The sequence below is a fragment of the Labeo rohita genome, chromosome 4 (assembly GCF_022985175.1).
Source record: "Labeo rohita strain BAU-BD-2019 chromosome 4, IGBB_LRoh.1.0, whole genome shotgun sequence".
Taxonomy (NCBI): Eukaryota; Metazoa; Chordata; class Actinopteri; order Cypriniformes; family Cyprinidae; genus Labeo; species Labeo rohita.
Genome location: NC_066872.1, coordinates 29,413,980 through 29,423,026, shown reverse-complemented (window position 1 = coordinate 29,423,026; position 9,047 = coordinate 29,413,980). Strand labels below are relative to the sequence as shown.

Sequence of the window (9,047 nt, the reverse complement as noted above, 5' to 3'; positions counted from 1 at the left end):
TGCCTTGTTAAGTGGAGATTGCAGAGATTTATTGCCTTGTTATGATTAGCCCTACTATAAATGACCAAAATTGTACCATGGAACATGTTAAATAACACTAACAGTGCAAAAGTTGATCTTTGACTGTGCTTTTAACTCATTTCAATAGCCATTTCTCATTACAATAGCAAACATGATATGTTTTTATATCATATTTTATATCATGCAAAATGCATTACTGTGCTGCATCGACCTGCAGTGTAGTCTCAGCCCTGATTACTGTGGATCAGTTGTGTACGTGCTCGGTAAATGTGTTACAATTTGCCATGTACGCTGATTGTAACCAGCTTTGATAATGTATATAAGATAACAATATATATAGCCAGAGTAGAAACAGTTGAATCTGTTTTAATGTAGGATACTTTTTTCCTCAATTTGCCTTGACATTGAAACTTTTTGCCCACTCAGATCAGAATGTGCTGTAAATGTACCCATGTGGAGAAACTGTCATAGAGCACAAAACAGTGGATTGGTCTGTGCACTAAATGCCTGGATGAGGTCTGTTTATCTGCAGTGCTGCATGTGAAATCTGTCCAGCCTATGATGAGATTATCCACCCAGAAACCTGTGATCTATTGTGTGTTGTGGGATAACACAACCTGCAATCTGTTTCTCATAAAAACATCTGCTGACCTGTTTCCTCCCTTAACACAAGTGTGTCCTGAGGTTATTAAACAACATAACTTTAGACAAGTATTCACAGATTGCAAATACTAGTCAGATGTGAAAATGCAACGTCACATTTTTCATAATTGTAAAATATGAATGTGTTTCTCAACGGTATATAATACTTAGTCATTAAATAAAAAATAGGAGTCTCTGAAAGATCATTAAAATGTGCTTTCTTGCAATTATAAACAATTTTGTTTCCATCACACCAGCTTGATGGAAAAGTAACAGGTAGCATGTGACGAAACGGCATTAAGAGCAGAAGCCTTCTGAAAGCACTAACCCAAACTTATATAAAATGATCATATTTATGTTGCGTGACGGGAAAAAGATTGTAAAATCTAAATACTAAATACTGAAGAGCAGTTTGCCATCCACTCCACTAGGGGCGTGAGCGCGCTTCACGTTCATCTTCACGACACTTTTGGATCCCTGGTAACGTGACGCTTGTAAACAATCTCCACAACACAATGCCACTGGTCTCTTTTATCATAAACCGCGTTTCTCTTGTCAAATTACTAACTTAATGCATTAAAGTATGGATAAATTAATCAGTAACTAATGCGTTGTATGAACTAAAGCCTGTAACTATATATATATATATATATATATATATATATATATATATATATTTATTTATATAAGATAAAAACAAGTAATTCCAATATTTCGTTATATTGATTGTCTGAGAAAGAAACAAGTGTTGTGGGAAGCTTTTATGTTACCCTGCTGCTTCATGGTTTTCTTGCTTTTAACTGTATGTTGTAAGACTTTTGTCATTTTGAAATGTAAAACTGTATAACATTGGACATATTTGCAGCAGTGAAATTAATATGGTGCAATTTCTTTTGGACTATGGTAGATTTACAGACAGTGACTGACAATTTGTTTTCATTGTGTAGCATTTGCTCATGATGTTTTTTGAATGTTCTGTAGTTCTGGGACTCAGTGCTTATAGTCATAGCCCTCAACTTCCTGGGCTTCTGCTTTTCAGACAAAATGGTAAGATGAATGATGGATATTCACTAGAATCAGTTTACATACACCTTGCAGAATCTGCAAAATGTTATTAGTTTGACAAAATAAGAGGGATGATAAACATGCATGTAATTTTTTTATTTAGTACTGGCCTGAATAAGATATTTCACATAAAAGATGTTGACATTTAGTCCACAAAAGAAAATAGTCGTTGAATTCATAAAAATTACCCCGTTCAAAAGTTTACATACACTTGATTCTTAATATTTTGTTGTTACCTGAATGATTTTTATTTATTTATTGATTTATTTATTTTTGCTTAGTAATAGTTGTTTGTCCTGAACAGTTAAACTACCTGCTGTTCTTCAGAAAAATCCTTCAGGTCCCACATATTCTTTGGTTTTTAAACATTTTTGTGTATTTGAACCCATTCCAACAATAGCTATGATTTTGAGATTCATCTTTTCATACTAAGGACATCTGAGGGACTCATATGTGACTATTACAGAAGGTTCAAATTTCCAGAAGAAAACACAATGCATTAAGAGCACAGAGTGAAAACTTTTGAACAGAATGAAGATGTGTACATTTTTCTACATTTTTCTAAATTTGTAGATAGATCTTTATAATAGTATTTTTTTGTGTGTGTGTGTTTGTATTTGTTGGATCTAAATTATTTTTTTGAAGAACTGCAGGCAGTTTAACTGTTCAGGATAAACAAGAGACTCAAGAACAACTATCACAAAACAAAAACACACAGCTGTGGATCATTCAGGTAACAACACAGTATTAAGAATCAAGCGTATGTAAACTTTTGAACGGTGCCATTTTTATAAATTCAGCTATTATTTTCTCTTGTGGACTATGTGCCAACATCTTTTATGTGAAATATCTTATTCAGGTAAGTACTAAATAAAAAATATCATGCATTTTGTATCATCCCTCTTTGTATGATGGTTTTGGCAAAATAATTAACATTTTGCAGATTCTGCAAGGTGTTTGTAAACTTTTGACCTCAACTAATATAAAATAATGTCTTTTTATTAGCCATTATTGACCAGTTAAAAAGTTTCACTTTCTTTCTCTCAGTATTTGTATTTTTGGGAGGCAAATGTGTAAATGGAGATTTATAATTCTGTAATACAATTGAAACTTACATACAGTACAGAAGTAAGCATATGTCTTATCTTGTTTTGATTATTTATGTTTTTCGTCTGCAGAACAAGCGTTTGGACCATACAGAGCTTTAAGATGTGGACTAACAGTCGCTGTAATAACGACTGTTTATCTGCTTATTGACAGGTAATTATCATGTGTTCGTGTTTTGGTCATGTGGCTTTCAGTTCAACACATAAGAGATTTTACCTGTTCAGTTAAGAGCTAAGTCCATTAACTGCTAGATTCCATGTTTATCTGCTGCTCGAAATCATGACAAAACTTATAAGCTTATAAACTTATAAGTAGTATAAAACCACATGTGTGTCCTATCACAACTGACTCTGCTCTTCGAGTTTGGCATTTCGTTTAATAAGTCTGCTACACTTACTGACCACAAAAAGGATTCTGCTTGCGTATGTAAATGTTGAAGTAAACTAGACGTTCAAGTAATGAGTTAGTGACCAAACTTGAAGTTATTTTCAGTCTACTGGCACTATAACACGTCTTGTTTGGTGGAAAGGTAACAAGCAGTTTGTCGCCTGCACCGCTGGGGGCGTAAGCAGTATTTGCCCCTCAGCATGACACCTTACAGCAGTCAACTTAAGCACTTTTCAAGGCCATGAAATTGCAGACTCTGCACATGACAGCTCAGAGACAGACTCTTAATGTGACTCAGTGGGACATATTTAAGGACAGCATTAAACAAATGATCATACACTGCGATAAAGTGCATGAATAGAGGAGGTAACGCGACTCACCTGTAAGTAACTTTATATTAGTCACACAGATCATCATCATCATCCGTTATATAATGTCCTAAGTATGTAACCTCCTCTGTGCAGGGTCAGAAAGTTCTTGGATTTCATCAAAAATATCTTAATTTGTGTTGCAAAGATAAACGAAGGTCTTATGGGTTTGGAACAACATGAGGGTGAGTAATTAATGACAGAACTTTTATTTTTGGGTGAACTGTCCCTTTAAGCTATAGCCATTTGAGCTACAGTAGCTCTTCTGTAGCTCATCATCAGCTCTTGATGTTGCTGCCACCTACTGGTGAAACACAGTAGGTTAAAACATATTCTCATACAGGTTGATTTTAAATTTATTATGACTTTTTTTGCTCAGTTCACTGTGACATTAGGCTACACAAATTTTGCCGTCATGGAAAGTATAACAAATTCGCTTTAAAATATGTTTGCATAGATTGTTCTGTTTGTGAGCAGCATGTTTATAGATACAGCTGGTGCTGAGTAAAAGAGGAAGGTGTAATTAGTCAAATATGCAATCATACAGTCATGCATAGTGTTATCTTCACACAGCACAGCGGCTTCCAGTCTAAAAAAGTTTGTGTTGCAACAATCAGCTTTACACTTTACCAATACAAACATTTTATCCGCCTTCTCTGGTGAGTAGTTTAATATCAGTAGGAGCTAAATGATAGTTTTGATGTTTCAGATTATTTTATTCTGTTCGTTCGTCTCAAAGAAAATGTAATTTTTTTTTTCTTTTGAGGAATTTATACACAGCAAGATTCATATTTGTGTCATTTTCTGTTAGTCTGTCTTGTTTTGTCCTACAATCATTTACGCTCCTAGTTTGCTTCCTCTATAATTTATATTAAAAGTGATTCATAGAGCTTTAGATCAGCTATGGATTTACAGTTTACATGATGTCTAAAAGTTTGTATATTCAAAAACGTAAGAACAAAGGACATTGTAAAGTACAGAAAACATACTATGAAAAAAAAAACTGTCATGGGGGTGGTCCCCTTTTAATAACTAGTAATATGTACTTTTAAAGTACTAATAATGTACTAATATGTGCCATTTAGAGGTAAATAAGGTACAAAGATGTGTACCTTTCTACCCTGAGTGTACAGATGGTTTCAGATGATTAGTGATTATGAGAATAATATTTGTTTGCCTAAAATCATTCCAGAACAACAGTGCTGAATGTGTGTTTGTATGTTGTTCATGCTAATAACCTATAATGTAATTTTTGTGATGGGACTGTATATATGATCTCTGTTTAGGTTCGACCATCTTTTAAGTAAGATGAGCGTAGCTGAGAAAATCAGCATTTTTGTCTTTCTTTTACAAGGTTTGTGTACCTCTCCTTTACCTTTACCAACATTTGTTTCATTAAGAGACTTTAATAAGACATTTGTAACATGAAGTAAACAACTAAAATATTTATCATGAATGTGTGTTTCATAACATCAGTGTGTCTAAATGTTGTAGTTGCAGAGGTGTAAAGTATTTGAGTAATAGTGCTTAACTACTATATTTAGTGTTACTTTGAAAAACATTTGCATTTGAAAAATGTTTTACTCCATTACAATTTAATGTTAAAATTACATTTAGAAAGTACAGTATATATTATTTTCTCAATTTAAAAATAAAAACAATATTTTTCTTTGTGACTAACAAGCCAATCAGTGACACTCACAGAAATGTAATTTAATTGTAATAGTGTATTCCTTATGTTTGTGTCAGAAATTCTAAAATGAAAAAGTCTATTTAAAAATAAGAAAACGTATTATTACCTTATTATTAAGGTTTTGTTTTTGTTATAAATATTTTAATACATGCTGTACAATAAATCACTAAAGACCACATGCTGAAATGTAAAGAAAATTCAAATTAGCTATGTTGTATTTTAGCTTTAAGTATTCTGACTTTTTGCTATGTTGTTGTTTTGATGTGCAGTATTAAAGTACTACCCACATCTTTTTTTAATGCTTTAATATAACATTTTTCATTTCAATTGAAATGTAAATGATGTCTGTGTCAACTGTAAATTCTAGTCAATAAAGGGTGTGTGTTGCTTTATGTGTTTGTGTTGTGTGTGTTATAAGGTGTTTACTGTGGAGAATTCAGCATCAGTCTGCCAGAGAAGATTGAAGCTCTCAGTGGGTGCTGTGTGGTCATAAAGTGTACTTTTAAGACAAGTCAACGATATGACAAAGGCCTCACTGAGGGTGCTGCTACAGGATTGTGGCTCAAAGATGGATTTGATAAGAATAAACATCAAGTGTTTAATTCCAGAGATCCCAAACCTGTTTACTTTAAAGGGGGAAATGACTGGAAAACTACATGATAAGAACTGCACCACAGTTTTTTATAATGTTAGTTCAAGTCACAGTGGTAAATATTACTTCAGGATTATGATTACTGAAGATCTGAAATACACATACCAAACAGATTTCTCCATAAATGTCATTGGTGAGTGATTTGAGCCTTTTATTTAAAAACAAATGTGTTAAATGAGTGCTCCAAAAGTTGCCATCATTGTCATTTACTTTCTCTATTATAGAGTCTCCCCACAAACCCACAGTGCGGCTGTATGTGGAACAGAAGGAGGTGCAGGATCAGGAGGAGGTGTTGGAGGGGAGCTCTGTGAGTCTGCGCTGCTCTGCTGAGACTCTCTGCTCCTCTCCTCCACCAACTCTCACATGGAGCTCCACTCCCAGAATCCCCCTCAGTGAGAGCAGCAGACTACAGGAGCTCATCTCTGATCTGAACTGAACTGAACAGCTGTACCAGAGCTGATGTAATGGTGTGTTTCTGTGAGGTTAATGCGAATCCCTCTCCTGAACTGGAGTGGCATCTGTCTGGACGTCCTGTCACTAACTCTTCAAACACGTTGATCAGTGAAGAGCGATTGAGCAGCACAGGCTTGAGGAGCTTCATCACTCTACATCAGTCTCTCACACACACATCCACTCTGCAGTGTGTCAGCAACAACACTCATGGAACTGCAAGTCAACTGTTTCAACTGCCTTCATCTGTTACATGTGAGTTTCAGCTGTGTTTCATTAAAAATAATTTAATGTCAGTATGTAAATAAAAATCGTGTTTATCAGGCATTCATTGGCTGAGTGACAGTCATTGACTTCAACGGAAATGCTAGTGCTAATTTCTCTACCCTTGTCATTATTTTTAAAGATTATGATAGGACTTGCTTGTGAGAAGCGTGATGTTTATGTTACAGCCACAGCTGAGTAAAAGAGGAAGGTGTAATTAGACAAATTTCACTTATGCATTGTGTTATCTTCACACAGCACAGCACCTTCCAGTCTAAAGAAGTTTGTTGTAACAGCTTTACTTTTTACCAATATTCAGAGGATTCCTCAAGCGTTATCAACCTTCTCTGGTAAGTAGTTTAATATCAGTAGGACCTAAATGACAGTTTTAATATTTTCAGGTACAGGATCAGGAGGAGGTGTTGGAGGTGTTGGAGGGGAGCTCTGTGAGTCTGCGCTGCTCTGCTGAGACTCTCTGCTCCTCTCCTCCACCAACTCTCACATGGAGCTCCACTCCCAGAATCCCCCTCAGTGAGAGCAGCAGACTACAGGAGCTCATCTCTGATCTGAACCTCACTGCTACTCACCGTCAGCACAGAGTGACTTTCACCTGCACTATAACCTACCAGCTACAGGACAAGAACAAAACAGCACAGAACAACATCACATTACATTTTGTTGCATCATTTATTTTCTCCTCTATAAAACACCTGTAAATCTAAATACATTCTCTCTTTTTTTTTTCAGATACACCAAAAATCTCTCCATCCTCCAGCTGTACCAGAACTGATGTACCTGTGTGTTTCTGTGAGGTTGATGGGAATCCCTCTCCTAAACTGGAGTGGCATCTGTCTGGACGTCCTGTCACTAACTCTTCAAACACGTTGATCAATGAAGAGCGATTGAGCAGCACAGGCTTGAGGAGCTCCATCACTCTACATCAGTCTCTCACACACACATCCACTCTGCAGTGTGTCAGCAAAAACACTCATGGAACTGCAAGTCAACTGTTTCAACTGCCTTCATCTGTTGCATGTGAGTTTCAGCTATGTTTCATTCAAAAGAAGTTAATGTCAGCATTCTTCCATCTTAGAAACATTGCCAAGCTGCGAAACATGTTACCTGTTTCTGATGCAGAAAAGCTAGTTCACGCATTCATGACCTCTAGACTGGACTATTGTAATGCACTACTAGGTGGTTGTCCTGCATCTTCAATAAACAAGCTACAGATAGTCCAAAATGCAGCTGCTAGAGTCCTTACCAGGTCAAGAAAATATGATCATATTACCCCAATTTTAAAGTCTCTGCACTGGCTACCTATTAGGTTCCGCATCAGCTACAAAATAGCACTTCTTACCTATAAGGCACTTAACGGTTTAGCTCCTGCGTACCTAACTAGTCTTCTACCACGCTACAATCCATCACGCTCCCTAAGGTCACAAAACTCTGGACTGTTGGTAGTACCTAGGATAGCAAAGTCCACTAAAGGAGGTAGAGCTTTTTCACATTTGGCACCCAAACTCTGGAACAGCCTTCCTGATAACGTTCGGGGTTCGGACACACTCTCTCTGTTTAAATCTAGATTAAAGACTCATCTTTTTAGCCAAGCATTCAAATAATGCATCTCATAAACTTTTTCTGCAGCTATATCTGATCAAATGTTCATTATCAATCTTTTAGCTCTGGTTAACAAACCTTCCTTTTCTTAGTTTGAACAGCAGCTACGCTAATTATGTTCCTATTTGTTCTCTGTTTTTGCCATGGGATTGACATCCCATGGTAACTAGGAATTCACAAGCTCCAGTCTGGATCCAGAACACTTAAGAAAAGATGATGCCAACCCCACAGAGGACTTCAGATGATGCCAACCCTGAAAACATATAGCACTACCGTATTCTGCTACTAATTTATAGTGTTCTTTGTCTGTTTGATTACGTCATTAATTGATCTTTACCACACATCTCTACCATATGTACATCAAGCTACTACTACATATATTGTAAAAATGTCAATTTGGTGTAAAGCTGCTTTGCAACGATATGTATCGTGAAAAGCGCTATACAAATAAATGTGAATTGAATTGAATTGAATATGTAGTGTTAGTTCATTTTATAATGTTAGTTCAAGTCACAGTGGTAAATATTACTTCAGGATTATGATTACTGAAGATCTGAAATACACATACCAAACAGATTTCTCCATAAATGTCATTGGTGAGTGATTTGAGCCTTTTATTTAAAAACAAATGTGTTAAATGAGTGCTCCAAAAGTTGCCATCATTGTCATTTACTTTCTCTATTATAGAGTCTCCCCACAAACCCACAGTGCGGCTGTATGTGGAACAGAAGGAGGTGCAGGATCAGGAGGAGGTGTTGGAGGTGTTGGAGGGGAGCTCTGT

At 36.0% G+C, this 9,047-nt stretch overlaps 1 pseudogene; it reads left to right on the top strand.

Moving 5' to 3' along the window:
* The first annotated feature begins 1,135 nt into the window (after positions 1-1,135).
* LOC127163814 (sialic acid-binding Ig-like lectin 14) lies at positions 1,136-8,719 on the top strand (annotated as a pseudogene).
* Positions 8,720-9,047: the final 328 nt, after the last annotated feature.